This window comes from Rhopalosiphum padi, chromosome 2, assembly GCF_020882245.1.
Source record: "Rhopalosiphum padi isolate XX-2018 chromosome 2, ASM2088224v1, whole genome shotgun sequence".
NCBI lineage: Eukaryota > Metazoa > Arthropoda > Insecta > Hemiptera > Aphididae > Rhopalosiphum > Rhopalosiphum padi.
The window spans coordinates 5564915-5584399 of record NC_083598.1 but is presented as its reverse complement, the minus strand read 5'-3'; the positions used below and the strand labels follow the sequence as shown (position 1 = coordinate 5584399).

Genomic DNA, 19485 nt, shown 5'->3' with positions numbered 1-19485 from the left:
TGTAATAATTATTAATTTGAATAAAATATAACCTATTATATACTCGTATTATATTTAAATATATACTATTATTATATTATTTATTATATATTTATTTATATACATATATATATATGTGTGTGTGTGTGTGTATTAGAGTATAATTTTAAAATTACAATTATTTGACTAATGCTCTTATACAATTTTAACCCATACAAAATATAATAACTGCGTTAGCATATCTTAATAATTTATAGTATAATAACTATAAAAAATAATAATAAATTAAAAATGTTGAAATTGTATTATTTCAATTTATTTTTTTTAAATGGACAAAATACATTATGATTTTATTATGTTTAAGTATATACAAAAATTTTTATACTAAATTAAACAATATTACAAAATGCAATCACAAATAAACCTATAATAATCATAACATTCTACTCCCCAGTAATGAACAAATATTAGATATGTAAAAACAAAAAAATTATAAATCAATACGAAATGCAAGTCATTCAAAATGAACACAAAAAGTAATCTGAAACAATAAATTATAATTCATTAGAAGAATATGTATTCAATACTTACAAAATATTAATATTTTATGATTTGTCTTTAAAACGTTTCAGTGATTGTCTATTATTCAATTTTAAAATGTTTATCAATCATTAACAATAATTAAACTTTATGTTAAATACAATTATTGGTAATCAATACAAGATTTATATAGGTACAATTTTACTAAAAACTTCTAGGTATGTACATATTTTATATTTTATATAATATAATATTATAAACAACATTAATATAACCAAAATTAAATAAAACTATCCCATTTTTATGTTATTTATTTTTACAAAAATGTGCGATATAATATATAATTCTGTACACGAGTATTGATTTACATAGATACTTTCTTAGGAAATTATAGTTATTTAAAAATAAAAAGTTAAGTGAATTATATATAACAGCATTTCTCAAACTGTAGGTCGCGCAATTTGTTTTTAATTGAATATTATTAATATTATATACCTAATACCAATTATATTATATTTTTTAGAACTATTTATTAATCCTGTAAAAGTGAAACTGATATTCAATCATAATTATAAAAAAAACTTTTGGGAAGTTTCGAGGTATTTTTTTCTATCTAATTCTGCTATAATTTTGTTTAATAATAACAAAATAATTATTTATACCGTCACTAAAAATATAATATAACCTATATGTAACCAGTTTATAATTCATTTCTAATTAATTATATAATATACACGGTCGGTTTAAGGTTAATGAGGATTTCGCATGTTTTCTTTTTAACTATTCACCGCATTTTAGTTGACAAGAGTCACGCAGTGTTTGTTCGATGTAAATCTGGAATTTTCGAATTCGATTATAATATTAAATAAGTAAGTATTTATACTATATAGCTAAATAATATATAATCTAACAAGCAATCAGTGTTAAATTGACTCTCTACATCCATTCCAACTTTGTATCCGTAAATATATAGAATTATATTATATTATTCATATTAACTGTGGAGATAATAAGACAATATAGCCATGTACCAATACAAATATATATATATATATATATATATTTGTATAAGATACTACTTTGTGATCTTTAGTATGTCGAAGATGAATCGTTGCGATCGTGTTTTTTCACTGTAGTTATGGCAATTGCGACGTATCGTTTTATTTGGTCTTCGGCCGGATATTGTCCATAAATTCTACTGCATCGTTAGGTATTTTTTCAATTCATATACGATTGTGCTTAACGACCAACAAACATACGATGCTACTACAGTACAATACCATCATCTCTTGGACGAAGAAGAAATGTTTAAAATTTCATCAAACGCTTTACAAAATTATTTCAAAAATACAAACTTATCAACTCTTTGCTCAAATACAGTATTTCTATTATACATTTTAGTTTAAAACGTTATTAAGTACATATCACACACAAAAATAGGAATTAGCCATTGTCAAATGGTGTAATATTATTGAAAATATTATATTTAAAAAAAAAATGTGTTTCTTTACAAATTTACAATAAAATGTACACAACAATTCTAAAAAACCTAAACAGTAGAACTCGTTAGTAATGTACAATCTGTCTACAACATATAGATTCTAATCAAACTCATTGACAGAAGTATCTTTATTTTTTTATGTGTCTTAAGTCACTTTTATAATAAAAACAAATACTCCAATGTTGAATATTGAAGGAAGTTTATGGTAATGAAATGGATATAGTTTTAATTTATTTTAATTAAATTATCCAAACTTTTAAAAATAATCAGGGCATACGAAAAAAAAAAAATACTGAAAAATAGAAATATTTACAAAAAAAAAAATATCGATTGTCTGTCTTAATTAAAAATATTTGATAATATTATGTTAACTAAACATTCGTGTATTGGTATTTTCTAGATATTAAATACATTTTAAAAATATTTTAACACTTTTTGAGGTATTTATAACTAATTAAAGGTTTACTGTTTGTTTTTAATTTATATTGCAAAATATTTATGTTAACTTTTTTCTATAAAAAAAAATCTTTCAATTTAATACAAGGATAATGTTAGTTGTATTATAGAAATTAAAAAATATATAAATTCGTTTTGGAGTTTCATCCGCTATGGATATTATTAATAACTATATACAAAGATAATTTCTGTATACTATCAGAATACACTATGAAGGCTTATATCTAGGTTCAGGATAGTTTTTCATTTACAATAACCTATCAATTAATTAATATTTAACACATCCATTATATCGGATAATTAAGTGAAGAAGTAAAATAGAATCGTATTATACAGATGAAATATTTTCATTATATTTTATTAATTCAAATATATATAACACGATTAGTTTATGGATTGAGATAAAAAAAAGAAATAAAATGAGTGAATAATTATAAATTTAAATTATTTAATTTGTAAATTCTCTTTGTAACCTTGCAGGTTTTTTATCTCCTGCTAACTTATCCTAGGTTCATTTCACTTCACCTTTTTAAAATGTATGTAGATAATTGAAGGGTCATGCCAACTAAATTAATTTGACCACCCAAAGGGTGAAAACATTTGAAAGTATTAGATTTCTGTGTCATCTGCATGCAGTCCACCGCGTGTGAGAGTATTATAGCATTTGTATATATATATATATATATTATACCTACACATTTTATTCAATAAGGTATTACTGATCCTTTCAGGTCCAAATAGTTCTTTGGTGGTATATTAAGATTATATATATATATTATTATGTAATACCCAACATATTTAACTCGAATACGAAATTTAAAATTATTACGACGTTATCAAACACCATGAGTGTAGCATAGAATTCTTGAGTATGTTTTATATTCGAGTCAATCATAGAAATTTGAATAAAAATTATTCATCGGCAGGATAAGTAATGGCACATTTAATTATTTTTCAGGCAAAAAAACGAGTTCGTTATCACATTCCATGATATGAAACTTACGTAATCGATGCTATATAACGTTATTGTGATTGATTTTTATTGCAACATATTATTGTAACGCAATTATGTCATTAATACAGTTCATTGCTATTGAAATGTCCATAAAAAAGTTGCTTGTAAGTAAAAATTGTATCATTGAAATTGAACGTCACACTTTATACACCTATCATCACGATTTAAATAAGAACCTAATCTGTATTCGCGTTATAAAACATTAAGTTGAATAATTTTTTTTATCAATAATAATTCTTCATTAAATATTGTATTAGGTCAATAACTACCATTATCCAGATAACAATTGGTTGACGATGGAATAACTCGAGAGCAGAACCACTGTCGATTGCAGTAGTTAAATCAGCGTGAAATAGCATGGGCTGACAAAACAGCTGCGTTCGTGTAGCATATATGTTTCTGTACGATAAACTTCAATATTAAGGAACGCATACATTGTTTTTAATTGAGGTTTCAATATTTACATTGTAGAAACAACTAGTGCTGATAAAAACAAATTAAAATATAAGAATACTGATGATATAATATATCGATGATTATGATAATATATCGTCACCACTTGCAGACAACTTTTATCTTACAATAACACTTCGCACGCATACATATATATATTATTATTCATCTGTGTATATGCGTAGGTACATTTTTCTATTTTTTTCTTTTTATCAGTTTTAGACTTTCCGCTCGTACACCTCTGTGAGTATCGGAAGAGAAAATCTGAAAAATACGTGCACTTCTTTGTCTTTGGTTCGTTTCGCTTAATTTACATACACATTTATTGCCGTCGGTTCTTGAGTTAAAACGGTTTTAGCCATAAATTTCCATACACGTACACGCCTATAGAATAATATAATTTATACGTAAATACGTCAATACGAATTCTCCAGATTGCACTTAAACAAATAATTACAATAATACTGCTGTTCCGTTACGAGCATTTTAATAATACATACAAAATTATTGACGCTTTTGTTGTAGAGGCAATATTATTTTTTCACTTATAAATAATACTTTCGAGTTCATATTATCTCGTTTCATTATATAATGGAAGTCTTTTTACAGTAACATTTCAACCATAATTAAAAATATGATATTCTTGTACATTTGCATTAGTACAAATTGTAGACAATTTTATGAGATAAGTTATTAGTGTAGAGATTATGGAAACAATTCATAAAATCGTTTAAAAGTTATCAACAAGTTTCATTAATATTTTTATTTTTTATAATCCATCTATCAGTCTTTCTGTGCTAAATATTTTCTGTAAAATATTTTAATATATTATTTTAAGCTTGAAACAGTTTCTTATGAAATAAAAATTATGTATACAAACGATTCGACAGTTGATAATTTAATACATTGTGTGTAGATTAAGATCTTAAGAAGGCAAATGTTTTAAGTCAGAGAGTAAAAATGTTATTACTTATTATATTTAACTTAATAGCGATATTAAAAAGCTTGATATACCATAATTACATAGAATAATTTCTTTAAAAAATTTAAAAATTCAGAGAAGATAGCAAGAAACTAATTTTAAAAATAATTAATTTAAGTTAATTACTAAATAACTAAATTAGTATGAGATATTTTTAATTTTAACAACATAAAAAAAATATGTATTCATATTAATGGATTATGAACCCAATCATTGTATTTACAAAGAAAAGATTATTATTAAAAATATATATATATATATATACATATAAAAAAAATAAACATAAATATTTTACCAAAATCTGTAAATAAAATCAAAAGCTGTTACTAGTGACAAGCGTTTGCAGTGTTTCATATTATTACGATGATGTATAAAATATAAAGACGTTGATGTAGAGTTTTCGAGACTAAGATGTGTGTATCTTTCCAAAATATTATGTACGTACTCGTCTACACTATTATAGTGTACAGTGAACAACGATCACTATCAAAAACAGAATTTGAAAAAAAAATAGTTTTTTTAAGAGACGTAACTTTTTCCCGAACTATAAAATTAAAACCACTACCTCATCATATTATTATTCTGTCTGTTACTAGCAAAACGTTACTCGTGAACTGACATGTTCGGGAAATTGTACTATGATCGATGTCCATTATAGCTGTTGGAATATTGTAGTACATCGTGTTTTCAAATAACATCCTGTCGCATTTTAATAACGGTACTGTAGCATTTAATATTATACAGTGTGAAAGCATATAGTTCTGCTGGGTATTGTTGAATATTCGGCAGTTTATCAAGATCGTAATCGTATAGATATTTTTATCTCCAACATTCGGTTACAATAGACTCATAGATAAGGCAGACATTGTCTTGTGGTGAACGAGTTATGTGTGCACATAGATTATAGAAAAAAGCATGATTATAGCAATGTGTAGGATAATTTACCGATAACTCGGATATCGTTAACTTTCCGTTAAAATAGTATAATAGTATAATATAATAATATTAAAAGTTAATTTTTTATTACGACGCCCAAATATTTTGCGTTTATAAATAATAGAAAAAATCAAGAAGAATGATAATATACTAAAAATAACAAATACTTTTCATTTTTTATCTAAATTCGTTTCGACAGAAAAAATTGAGAGCATCAAAATTATAAAATGTATACTATACATTAGTAATAAAGAACTTATTTTTTATTATCAATACAATGAGCTACATTTTTTTTTCAAAAAAATAATATATATTTACAAAACGACAATCACTGAAAAATTGTACAAATAGCAATCATATAGGGTTCACTAAATATGCTTACCCACGTTTTTTTCTTGTATAACACTGTCATTTAAAATCTGATTTTCAGAACTTTTAAATAAACTCGAAGACAATATTTTTTTAAATACAAAAAATTTTTGTGCTATTTAAGGAATGCCATGTGGTAATATGCCAAATGTTGCTATATGATATTCACCTTTTCTACTTTGAACTACTTTGAACTATTATTCAACAGATGTTTTTTTTTTTTTAGAGTATTTATTTTAAAATGGCTGTGTTATTGAGAAATGGTGTGATCATGTTGGTGAATCATTGTATACTGAAATACATATAAATATACATTTATATTTATGTAAAAGGATAGGTGGGTAAACGTGTTCGAGTTACAGCTAAGAAAAGAAATAACAATGTTTAAAATGACAACTTTATCGCTAAGTATTATACTTGACTTCCACCAAGTTTGACTAGAAACTTTCTCGTAAATCACTTGTGTTATGTTACAGTGTCCATACGATAGGAGATAGTATTAAAGATAGACGTACATGATATATATGGTCTGCAAGTAAAGATATTCAGGTTGCAAAATATAATGCTATGTACTCATCCTAGATTTGTTTACGTCTCGAATGCGGGTATCTATATATAATATTGGTTTATAAAAATAATTTCATAATGCATCGTCATACTTGTTTTCAGCAGGATCTATTTTTTCCACAATGGGTATAGTTAAAAGCAATTTAATTACCGTTTAGAATAATATTTGATTTTTAGTTATCCATTCTACTAAGGTATGATCTTATAATAATTTTATGTAATTATATCTTTCTCATAACATTTTCGATTCCAACTGATAGGCAACCGACTGTGATTCCGTAAATATAATAAATATCCCTGACATACTATTATTAATCGACCTTTGTAGTAATTACGTTATTAAGAAATGACAGTGGCTGCTAGACCAATTATATTTGTATTCTTAAATTATCAGTACTTGAATAATATATTCATATTAGTTTTTCACTTCTAAAGGTTCGAACGACAGTAATTTAATGACTAATTGATGAAATAACGGTAAGCATCATCATATTATTGTAATATAGTATAAAACCATATGATATTCTACATAGTATATTCCATTAATATTTATTTTATTATTATTTGTTTATTCAATATTTTATACTAATATTATTTTTGTGTACAATATACTGAATTGATTTTCAAGTATCTAATAAATATAAACACAATATTTTGATTGTTAGTACTAAAAACAGTATAAAGTTTTAAAAAAAACTTTGATATCAATGTTTTTTATATATAATTTGAGAACTAGAAAATGGCCCCCAATTTTAATCTTTCACTCAATTGAAATGTTGAAAGAGGAATTGTACAAACAATTTTTAGTATAAATATGATTTTATCATATTAATTATTTAATATTGCTACAAACTGAAGTATAAATCCCGAAAGAAAATGTTTAAATTACCATTTTTATAATTATATACATAATAAACTATCTAAACTTACACAACTTTTTTCATTCAACATTAAAGACATTTTATTTGAAATAAAATATTAATAATAAATAAAAAAAATAAAAACCTATTTTTGAAAATATACTGTATTGTATTTAACAAAAAAATTAAATTCAGTTTTTTAGGTGACTAGTCATAACAATTTTAATAATTTAGGGCATTTATTCTTGCGTATTTTCTATTTGTCTTGAACTGTATAACTTTAAATATTATATAAACTAACAAACGACAGCAGTGGCATTTTTTTTTTAAATTGCTAATCGATTCTTTGAAGAACAATAACAATAAGAAATACAAAAATATAATTTAGAAATATAAAAATAGTTGTTTACTTAATTTTTAGTGTCTTAATATATACCATTAGAAAAATAATAGGTATTCACTAAAAATAAATGCATATTGCATAGATATATATTTCTTCAGTTTATAAAGTTATTTTGTGACCCTCGCAAGCGTTTTATGAAAATCGATGAAATAATCATCAATATAATAGGTATGTTGTTAACTAACAAGGTATTGTCCACAAAACGTTAAAATATAATTTTTTTATATATATATTTATAATGATGCACTATATAATATAATGTTGATTATTTTTTTTTATGTTACGTTTAGATTCCAATGTTGTATTATATATTATTATAATAATATATTAATGATATTATTGACACCTAACCATATAAAACATATTATACGTCATTGTGGTTAGATTGATAGTACTCTAATAATAATGTGATAACAATCATAATTATGTAAAAACATTAAAGCAGTTTTTACAAGACGTGTACAGTGAGCTATTATTATTATTATATTTTATAACGGTAGTGTTACTCACATTTATATATTATCGTAGTCCGTCTCGGAACATTTTGCATGAATATTGAGTGAAGGCGTCGCTCTAAATATAATATCAGAATAATAATACCGTTGTTATTCGTTTTGGTGCTCATGTATAACCCAGTCTAATAATACTATAATTGCAAATTTTAATAGCTGTGAATCTCATTGTGATGTAGAACCACATAGTGGGTCGAACAAGCGGATTTGAATTTATATGGTAACTTATATACAAGGTGTTTCACTGTGAATTTCATATATTTTAAAACATTTATAGGAATGATATAATATACTGATAATAATAATATTTATATATTTCTCCTTTACTGGCTAAATTTTAAAACAAACATAATATGATTTATTTTTAAATTTTTAACAATTAATTAGTTCAAAATTTAAAAAAAATACAAAAATTGGATATCTCTTAGTTTAGATGAAATACTTAGTAATAATTTATTTGCTGTACATTTTATTTAGATATAATTTACAAACTTTTAATCATACTTAATTATCTTGTTTCGATTTTTTAATTGTGGAACGATTAAAAAGTCATCCGTTCAAAACCAGTTGCTGAAGCATAATTATACACGCAGCTAATACGTACAAAAACTAACTAATTTATTAATAGTATTTATATTAAAATGTAATAAATAATATTAACATATTTTATACACGATCACAATGGCGAAGATTCATCGATCGTTTTTTTTATTTTAGTGAGACTACATCTGTACAAAATCGGGTGTGACCAGTGAACTTGGCTCTGGCTATGGGAGAGAGAAAGGGTAAAAACTCGACAGCGAAGACTACCTATATCATTTCAGCGAAATTCTTTTCACTTCATGCTCGGCAGAATTTTATCTTTTCTCATCCTCTATCCTTCTCTTTCTCACTCTATCTCTCTCATCTTGTCACCAACTACAGACAATAATATTCATTTCCATGAGACTACCTCATTATATATGTATGTATAATACAATATACCTAAGCTATTCTGGACAGGTATGCATTTTCAATTGACGTGCTCACACCTTATATTTATATATATTTATTTATATATATATATATATAATACTCTCTGATTACCGCCTATTTGGGGCATCACTATTTTGTGCGCTACACCACGCCACCGCGTTTGCTGATAATATTCCGTTTCGTCCGGACCGTATTTAATATCGCAGCCACCGAATGGTATTTCCTCGTGGCATGCCGGAATTCCCATTACTATTGCATCGTCAACGGGTATACGGGTATCGTATGCGTGCATCCTTATACTATTCATCATCCAGGCCACAGTTCGCACCATCGGTCACCTCCCTTCACCGGGCCCCAGCGAAATTATACACACACTAATATTACATAATATAATATTGGATACCACATAGATGTATTATGCACGCATGTACCAATCGGCTAATAAGGGATTTCGATGATACAGGATGTTATAATTTTTTTTTTTTTTTATATATACAATATTATAATATAATAAATAAATTCAAATAATATTATAAATATTAATATGCTGAACGATATACTGGAGAAATAAACATATTGTGATAAAGGTGTAGCTATATTGCCTATTCAAGACGCCGTGTTATATAATGTAAATAATATTATGTTTAATAAATACGCAAACACGTTAATATTATATTATAGGTAATTTATAATGTTTTATAAGCACACGTCTCCCAAGATATCAAAATATGATACACTGGTATGGGAAATCAAATGCATGCCCAAAGTACATTAGGTATACTTATAATAGAAACAATATGGAATTAATATTCTTAATGTACCTATATTAAACTATTAAAACATATTATTTGATAATAATATAACGTTATAAGTGCGTTATTATTTTAATTATATTCAAAAAAATTTGAAAATAAAATAAAATTCCAGTCCTATATTATGTATGTGTTTGTGTGTGAGAGAATGTGTGATAATGTTTGTTACATCGCATGATGAATATATTATTTGTATCAGACACTGTTTTTGATTATTATTGCACTATTACAAGTTTAAATATTATAGTATATAAGATAATATATTATTCAACATTTTCTTCTGAATTTTTTTTTTTGTATCTTTTATTCATATATAATATAGATTATTTTGTAAACATATCTACAAATTAATTGTTAACATTAAAATTAAAATCGTGTTAAACATTTATTATTAACTTTAAACTATTATAAAAAAAAAAATTCTGTTTTTACTGGATTTTTAGGATGACAAAAAAAAATATGTATACACCTATTTTTAATTACGTTCACATAGTCCAGTGGTTTAAAAAAATATATTGTATTTACGATACCCTATTTAAAATTAAAATATTTCCGTGCTACCTTTTCCTAAATAAAAGCATGACTAATAATAAGTAAACTACCACAATTTTCAGAATTTTGAATTATTTTTTATAAATATTTACCGTTTATGGACTAGTATTCGTATTATTAGACGACAAATAATAACTGAATATGAAAAAAATAATAAAAAATAAATATAAATATATTTAATATAATTTTGCATCAATATAATAATAATAAAAAAAAATTTAATACATAAAACATTTTATGTGGTTAGAATTAAAAAATACTATTTAGTTTTCTATTTACATGAAATAATATGTATACCAGTAAGATATATTCTAAAACAAATTCTGTATACAATTTCACAACCATCTTAGTGTTCTATCTAAATAATATAATTGAACAAAAGTCATGTTAAAATACAAATAAAAATAATGAAGAAAAAAAACTTTTTGATATAGATTTCATAAATTTAAAAAGTACTTGCTGATTCTCATGTTTGCTTATAGTAAAGAACAGTCGTAAAACATATAATTCCTAAAATAAGACAAGCTTTATATTTTATACTAACAATTTTTTTTTTTTTTTATCACTAGGTATAAAATGGCAAATAATAATATAATATGTAAATGTCACAAAGGTTTAATATTTGTTATGTTTATGTAGTAATATAATTTTTATTATTTCACCACAGAAGTTGTCCATACATAAGGTATATATTATACCTTCTAATATATTATATATTTAATAAAACAAGCACATGTGTGTTTTATACGTTTTATTTTAATATAGAATAAAATAAATATACGACCAGCACTATATTATATAAGCTGTAGTCTCAGTATCCCGATTTCGTGATAGAAATCCAAAAAATCCAGTTATCAATCAATATCCAATAATAATCATAATAATAATACTGATTAAGTCAACTAAAATATGTTTTAATATCTAAATAAATTATCGTATTCTGATAAGTAAATACTTTAAGTATTAGCTTTAATTTTTATTAACTTATAAATAATAAAAATTACAAAAAAAAAAGGAAATTTTAATAAGTTTTAAGAGGATTATAATAGTAAAATCATAACATCCATTATTATCACTATTCAAATTATGATTTTTTGAGTGTTATAAATTACTTTTGAACTATTTTGAATACAGAAAAATATTCAGAAAGAAAAGTAATCATTATATTTTGATTACCAATATTTATAAAATTATGAGATGCAATTTACTTTTAGCTATTACAAGTATAATATTATGATCAAATAACTGCAATTAAAAATATAAATCGGACATTTATATGTATTTGTATTTTTATATTCTAAATGTATATACAAATATATAATATTATGATTTAAATTCAAGAATATTAAAATTAACATAAAAATAATACAAAGACAGATACAAGGTTGGATAAGGGTAATTGCGCCTCCATTCACAAAAAAAAAAGTTATAAAATATTAAATTTTACATTTCTAATAATTAATTGTGACTAAAATGTTGTTCATAGAAGTTATCTAGTATTGCCGATGTATTTACCATGAACATTAATTTTTTTTTTTCCACTGAAAAATATCTATTTTTATTTTATTGAAATTATTGTGATCACGGTTTCGTGGCGCAACATTTTATCTACAACTGGCCATTTATTTGGTTTTAAACCTTAGTGACACAAAACACGTACAGAGATATATGCTATAATATTCTAAAGTCAAAGCTGATTATTAAGTACTGCAGTTATTACGATTACACCAGTCACCAAGTCATCTATTTTAAATTAATATGTCATATACTACAATGGTTTTACAGCTCCTTGCTACTTGCCGTTAGTGCATCGTCGTAACCTTCATAACAAAATAATTTTGTTTTAATATGTATTACTATTTACTACAATACTATAATTTTTATTAGTTTATTTATTTTCCCTTCTATTTAGTACCTCTTTTTCCGCTCTTGAAATTCTGTTATATTAGTGATATTGCAAGAATATGAATTTTTTGTTCAATATCGCAATACTTAGAAATATGACTACGTTAGAAATTGATTTTATGAATACAATACTTTGTATTTTTAAATAATTAAACATATATACTAAATGGGTTTAATTAAAAAATAAAATTTAAATAGAAGTGTTCAATTAAAATTAATATGTATTAATTCAGTGAACATTCGTTTATTGATAAAAACAGTTTCATTTCAAAACCAAAAGATTATTACCTATACAATGAAACATATGAAACGAATATTGGCTAAAACAATAAATTTTCCAGAAAAGTTTATTCAATTGATAAATATTTTGATCAAATTTAAATTCTAAAGAATTATAAAAATATAGATAGATTATTCTTTTTCCATATATATCCAAAAACCTCTTTACACCAAGTGTTTATAATTTACTGAAAAAAGTAACATGTAAGCAATTAGTACAGTTTCATTAGCTGAATCTACAAATTTGAATATAATTATACTTTAATATTATAATAATATATTAAAACTTATGCATTTTCAGAGAAAATTATTTTCTAGTTACATTACGATAACTGGTTTTCAACAAAGGTATAAATATAACATAATATTATGTTACAAATATGAAATAATACAATTTTAAAAATTATTTATGGCAGATAGAGTCATTAATAGCATAAGTATTACTACAATTATAGAAGAATATATTTTTTTTTAATTGTTAAAGAGTTGAAAGCATACAAATATGATAGTATTCACTATTAACACTTATTTTTGTTCAAACCACGAAATTCATTAGGTTTCTAAAATATAATAAAACCACGAACGACTGAGTATAATTAAGGGATAGTTAAGGGAAAAATATGTGAAGAAAAAGTTAAAAATAACTCAAGAACATCAGTATCGTTACGTAAAATAAAAACAAATTCAGATTAATTCAGTATGATATTATGAAAATAATTTTATAGTGAATTACAAAACATACTTATTAATATTATGACAGAAATAGTCAAAATGCAAAACAATAAAATATTAGAAGGTACATAAAAAAATGTATTCATGGAACATAAAAATATTTAGACTTTTCAAAACATAAAATAGTGTGGATTTAATGTAAGTAATAAGATATACATTTTCAATAAATGAATTTCCATATTCCTTATTTTAATTATATTTTTTAAATATTAGAATTTCAATCTTAATTAATTTTATCTCATGAATTAATATGAAATGAGTGAGTTTAGTCGACGCAATTTAATTTATATTTAAATAATATTAAGTTAAAAAAAATATATTTCACAATGAAAAAAGTCAAAAGCGTGCACAATAATATTATATATAACAATATAATTAACCAATAGTATAAATATTATTAATAATTTATAAAAACGTCTATAAGCTATTTCAATACAACGAATATTAAACACCGTAAATATAGATATATTAGTAATGTATTATTATTAACTTATTATATTATTCTCATAGTGTACTCTCTGACGTACATCTTGTTCACAAATTCATGAATGAATTCGTTGTGCTGTCGGCAGCCTTGATTGTTATACGTGAAGTTACTTCCGATCATAAACGAGTGTGATCGAAATATTTTGTTATATTGTTTGGATAATTTATTATTGTAATAAATACGTTTTTTTTAGAACCGGGAGTAGTTGTTTTTAATGAATATTTATGTGTACTACACAACAAACACCTGTTCGTTTTCGATAAGCATAATAATATGATTCGTATCGTTTTTTAAACGTTATAATATTATTGATTCAATGATCGTTATAACTACAATAATAATATTAAATAAGTGGTACTATTTTTTAACAAAATAATAATAATAAAAAAAAAAAACAATATATAAAGTCTGAACCTGAATTAGATGGTGATAAGCTGAGCACTTTAAAATGTTAAATGATCTTTAAGTTCAATGATTTAATTGTATATTATTATAAACACCGGTTGTTCAGGCATTTTTTGCAATAAAACATTATTTTAAAAGGATAAAATCATTTTAAGTTTATAAGCGTTAAAATAATTATGATAAATAATAATTTCACAAAGAAATCAAACCATAATAAGTTTGCATACTCCTCAGTTTATTACATTACAAAATATGCAATGTATATAGTATTGTTAAAAAAATATTATATTCAACATGCGTTCATATACAATATTACAATTCTATCAATTTTATATTATGTTATAAAAATATTATTATATTTTTGAGCGTAAAAAAATAACCCTGCCATTCAACGATTCTACCTACGTCCTCGCAAAATATGGAAATACTACAAATTTGACATTTTTCATGAAAATATTTAAGAGTTGCATATTATGCATGAAGTAAAAAAAAAATATTTAAAAACTATTTTTAAATTTTAAAGAGTTGTACTTATAACTTAAAATACGGCATTGCTAAATACTCTGCAAATATCGGTTTCAATATTTCAAGCAGTACTTATTCATTTTGAATGTAAACTTTTGTTATCGAATCGGTGACCAGAAAGCATTCTGTGAAAATCATTTTCAAAATGTATGCTTCACCTATCAAATATATCATTATTGAATATGACGTAAGTTTGTCTCTCTGGTGTCTAACCAATACATCTATTTTTTTTTATTATGAGAGACCAAACTAAGCTGCACATTATAAAATTTAAATAATATAATAATACGACAAAAACTCGTAAAAATACAAATCATAACGTGTTTGTAATTAATATCAATGTATTATACTAAGGGTGGCTAATTTGCGACTCTCGTCAAATCTAATGGCATTTTTATGTACTATTTCCTTATATAAATTATGGTTATTTAGCATTGAGTATTTTATTTTTTTAATTTCAATTAAAAATAGCATTTTGTTTAAATGTTAATTTGTTTAATTTTGTTAAAAATATGTTTTCCGTTGTTTTTGTATATAGTATTTTTACAGATTAATTTTGATTTGTGTTTACTAATTAGCATTATTCAGTATTAATAACAGCTACATATTATCTTTATATAATAATATACGATACCATAACACTTGTTCAGAAATAAATAGGTACATAAACTAAGTTGTATTTTGCAGTTGGTTCTTTTAAAATAATGTGTCGGTGAAGTGCTTGTACTAATTATTTATTCTACCATTTCGGTATCTGACACTAATAAAGTATTTTATTTCAGAATAAAGCATTTGACACGTCCTAACGGGGAACGCTTGTTAATGTATTTTGTCACTGCCACGATTCCACTATCTACGTCAACTGCACATACAATTTATCAATACATCCTACTAGAATATGGTTGTCTCCCGGGTTTATCCAATACGTTAAAAATTCGATTCGAATAGCTTATGACGGTTATTTTCAAATTCAAATGGCAACAGTTTCATACTTTATGTACTTTATGTAATTCGAAGATTTGTTACCTTCAAACTTTAGGGCACTATAATCGACTTGAATTTGGTTAAGTCAAATTTCGTTTCTTTGTTGGCATTTATCTACTTAAACAAGTCAAAACTTGCTGATGGCTTATCCCGGAAAAAAATATTTTAAGTTCGTATATTGAACGATTTATTTAGTTGTCAAGTTGAGTTCATATTACTTCAGTTGTTGATTGGCGATAAATTAATCTTTCGTCTACTGGTTGCTAGATTATTATATAAACTTATCGCATTTGACAAAATAAAAATACTCAGACACAGATAGGAAACTTAGGAGTTATAAAAAAATTTCGAAATACTTAAAAACCTGTTGATTTTAAAATTTAAAAAATTATACATTGTTTTTTTTCTTTGAGATAAATTTTAAAAATTTCTGATTTAGGATTTTTATTATTATTTATTCAGAAGTAGACATTACATTAGACATGATTGCTTTGAAAAAATATACTATGGCATATCCAATTATATTTGCAGTACAATATAAAAACCAAAATTTGGACACTGAACAAAAACGGAAACCTATCTTTACGGAAATATTTTATAGTCTTGTATGAATAAAAATACAATTTTTTTTGATTATAAGAAAAATGCGGAAATCAGAATATACATCGGATTCATTTTTGTTCTCTGATATTCTGTTTTTGACAGACTTTTTCGAATAACTTCAAAAATTTGTTTTCTAACCAATTGCGTTCTTAAATGTATGTAATTGCCTATTAGTTATATACACAACTGAAGTCCCAGTAGCATTTCAACTTCAACATAACCAAAATATCTAACTATTACTTCAAATATTCTTTGTCATAAAAATATGTTTACACTATGTATTATATGTCATGTACGTAGGTATATACTTTCTAAAATTCTAACGTATATGATTACTCGTACTTTATCATTCACTTTTTCCGTATTCATTTACACCCTAAAACATTACTCTATTTCACGCGAAATTTTAGCTCATAGATCATGTAACTGATTAAGACGCTGTTACATTCTCAAGACTTAAAGTTACCAATGAATCACCATTCACCATTTCTGAATACATCGTTATTTTACCGGTACTCATACAGTATCTATTTGATGCATCAATAAGTACCTAAAGTCATCTCAAATGTTCTATAGTGTCAGTTCAATAAACAAATTAGGAATAATACTATTAATTTTCATGAATGTCAGTGCTTGTATTTTTATATTTATTTTTTAACGTATATTTTTATCGGTGAATAATTAAAATATTGGAAATATTTTCAAGATATAAATACAATTTACACATATAATATACATATTATTATAATATTAAAATATTATAATTTTAATATCGTAAGAGATCATAAAATTTCATTAATTGTAGACTCGTTCATTCATTTCTATTTACTACTTTTGTAGTATAGTATTTTTTATAATCACTGACAAATTGGAAAAATAATTAACATTTTTAGTAATTTAGAAACGGAGAAACATATATATTGACAACTTTCTAATACTACAGCAAATGTTCTACAAATTTCAATACAAGGGAAAACAAACATATGGTCTAATTATTGTTTTTATTGACATAATAAAGTGGGATACATAGGCTTCAAATTTACAAATGTATATAATATAAATTACATTTTAAAATTGAAATGAACATGTTTTTCATTCACAACCTTAAATGGTTAAAATGGTTTAATTAATATATACTACCTTGAATACTACCTATGAAATGTTATATCTCCGTGATCATTTAAATTGAAATCTATTCACCTCATCGTTTTACTCATTTGATACAATTATTGTCACCTAGTTGGAGTTAGTATATCCAGCTAGGGGTGCTAAGTCATCCCGTATAATTATGCTATTTATTACTCGAATTATATTTATCTTGAATTCTAAAAACTTGAATATTTATAAATAATTATCTATAAAATATATGTTAAAAAAAGGTTACATAATGCATTGTGTACATATTATGAAATAAATCACATTTTTTCGAAGACTTATATATCACGAGCTAGTGAGAGAAAAATCTCCACTTAAACGGGTCGCTTCATTTAACATAAATAATTCAACCAACTTATAAGACTCTAGAATATCAATTTTTAAGAAAATGTAACGTAAATAAATTATTGATGTCCTTATTGATTAGTTTTACGTTCAACTGATGTAAAATTATACGTTTCCGAAAAAAATAAATACAATAATCTTCAATAATAATGTAATATATTCACAAAGAACACAATACTTTAACTTTTTATTTTATAAATATTAAAAGTTTCCAGTTAAAAGAATATGTAAATTAAATATCAAATAATTTGTCCCACCAACCTTTATATAATATATATATTTTAATTTCGCCAAACACAATAATGCTATATAATATATATTATAAATTGTTATAGAATGCTTTAATATTATAGTAACAATCTTTTATTACATTTGTTTATGTACTAAATATAATATATTGGCTTGAATTTCAATAATCTTTATTCTAGCAAGTGATTGGTATTTTTACTTAAATAAGCCAATAAAAAATATATTATGCCTTCTAAATTATATTATATACATAATGCATAATATTCTATACAGTAAAATAGTAACTCATCAACCGATAAATATATTATATAGTATATGTATTAGGTATTAGGTATATTATAGACTGGAGATCATTCATATTCTCATTTAGGTGGGAATGGAATGAGAAAGTTTAGCAGATGTTCAAAATTTATGTCAAAGATAAATATTACATGTATATTATTTGGCATTTTAGTCCAAAATATTTGTTGACAAAAATAATTTTATATTTTTTTAATTGCACTTATCATAAAAAAAAATATGTGCAATTAAATTGTTTTATTAATTTAATTTTTAAGAACTAACCAAAACATATTCAAATTGTCAAAACAAATTCGTACTGAAAATTGGTGAAAGTATAAACAAATGTTTAACAAATAGTTAAACAAATGCCAATGATTTTAAAAAATATGATGGATCATGAATGTATGAATATAAGTCAGATATAATGGTGCCAGATATTTATCGATGAACAAATTAAGCTCGAACTTATTGATAAGTAAAAATCATGCATTTAATTGAGTATTATTTCAGTTTTAATCACGCATTCGTTTAGGTAATGGTGATAAGTTAGGTATGACCCGCACGGCCGCACAGATATGACACGCAATAAATCTTCCCATCACACACACACACACACACACAC

General features: G+C 24.2%; 2 protein-coding genes across 7 annotated transcripts in view; both read right to left on the bottom strand.

The window, feature by feature from the left end:
• Positions 1 to 19485, bottom strand: part of LOC132923007 (CXXC motif containing zinc binding protein) — a 433444-nt gene that overhangs the window by 300990 nt on the left and 112969 nt on the right. The gene's annotated exons all lie outside the window — the stretch shown is intronic.
• The window catches only part of LOC132920120 (octopamine receptor beta-2R-like), a 174897-nt gene that overhangs the window by 65435 nt on the left and 89977 nt on the right, over positions 1 to 19485 (bottom strand). The window lies entirely within an intron of this gene.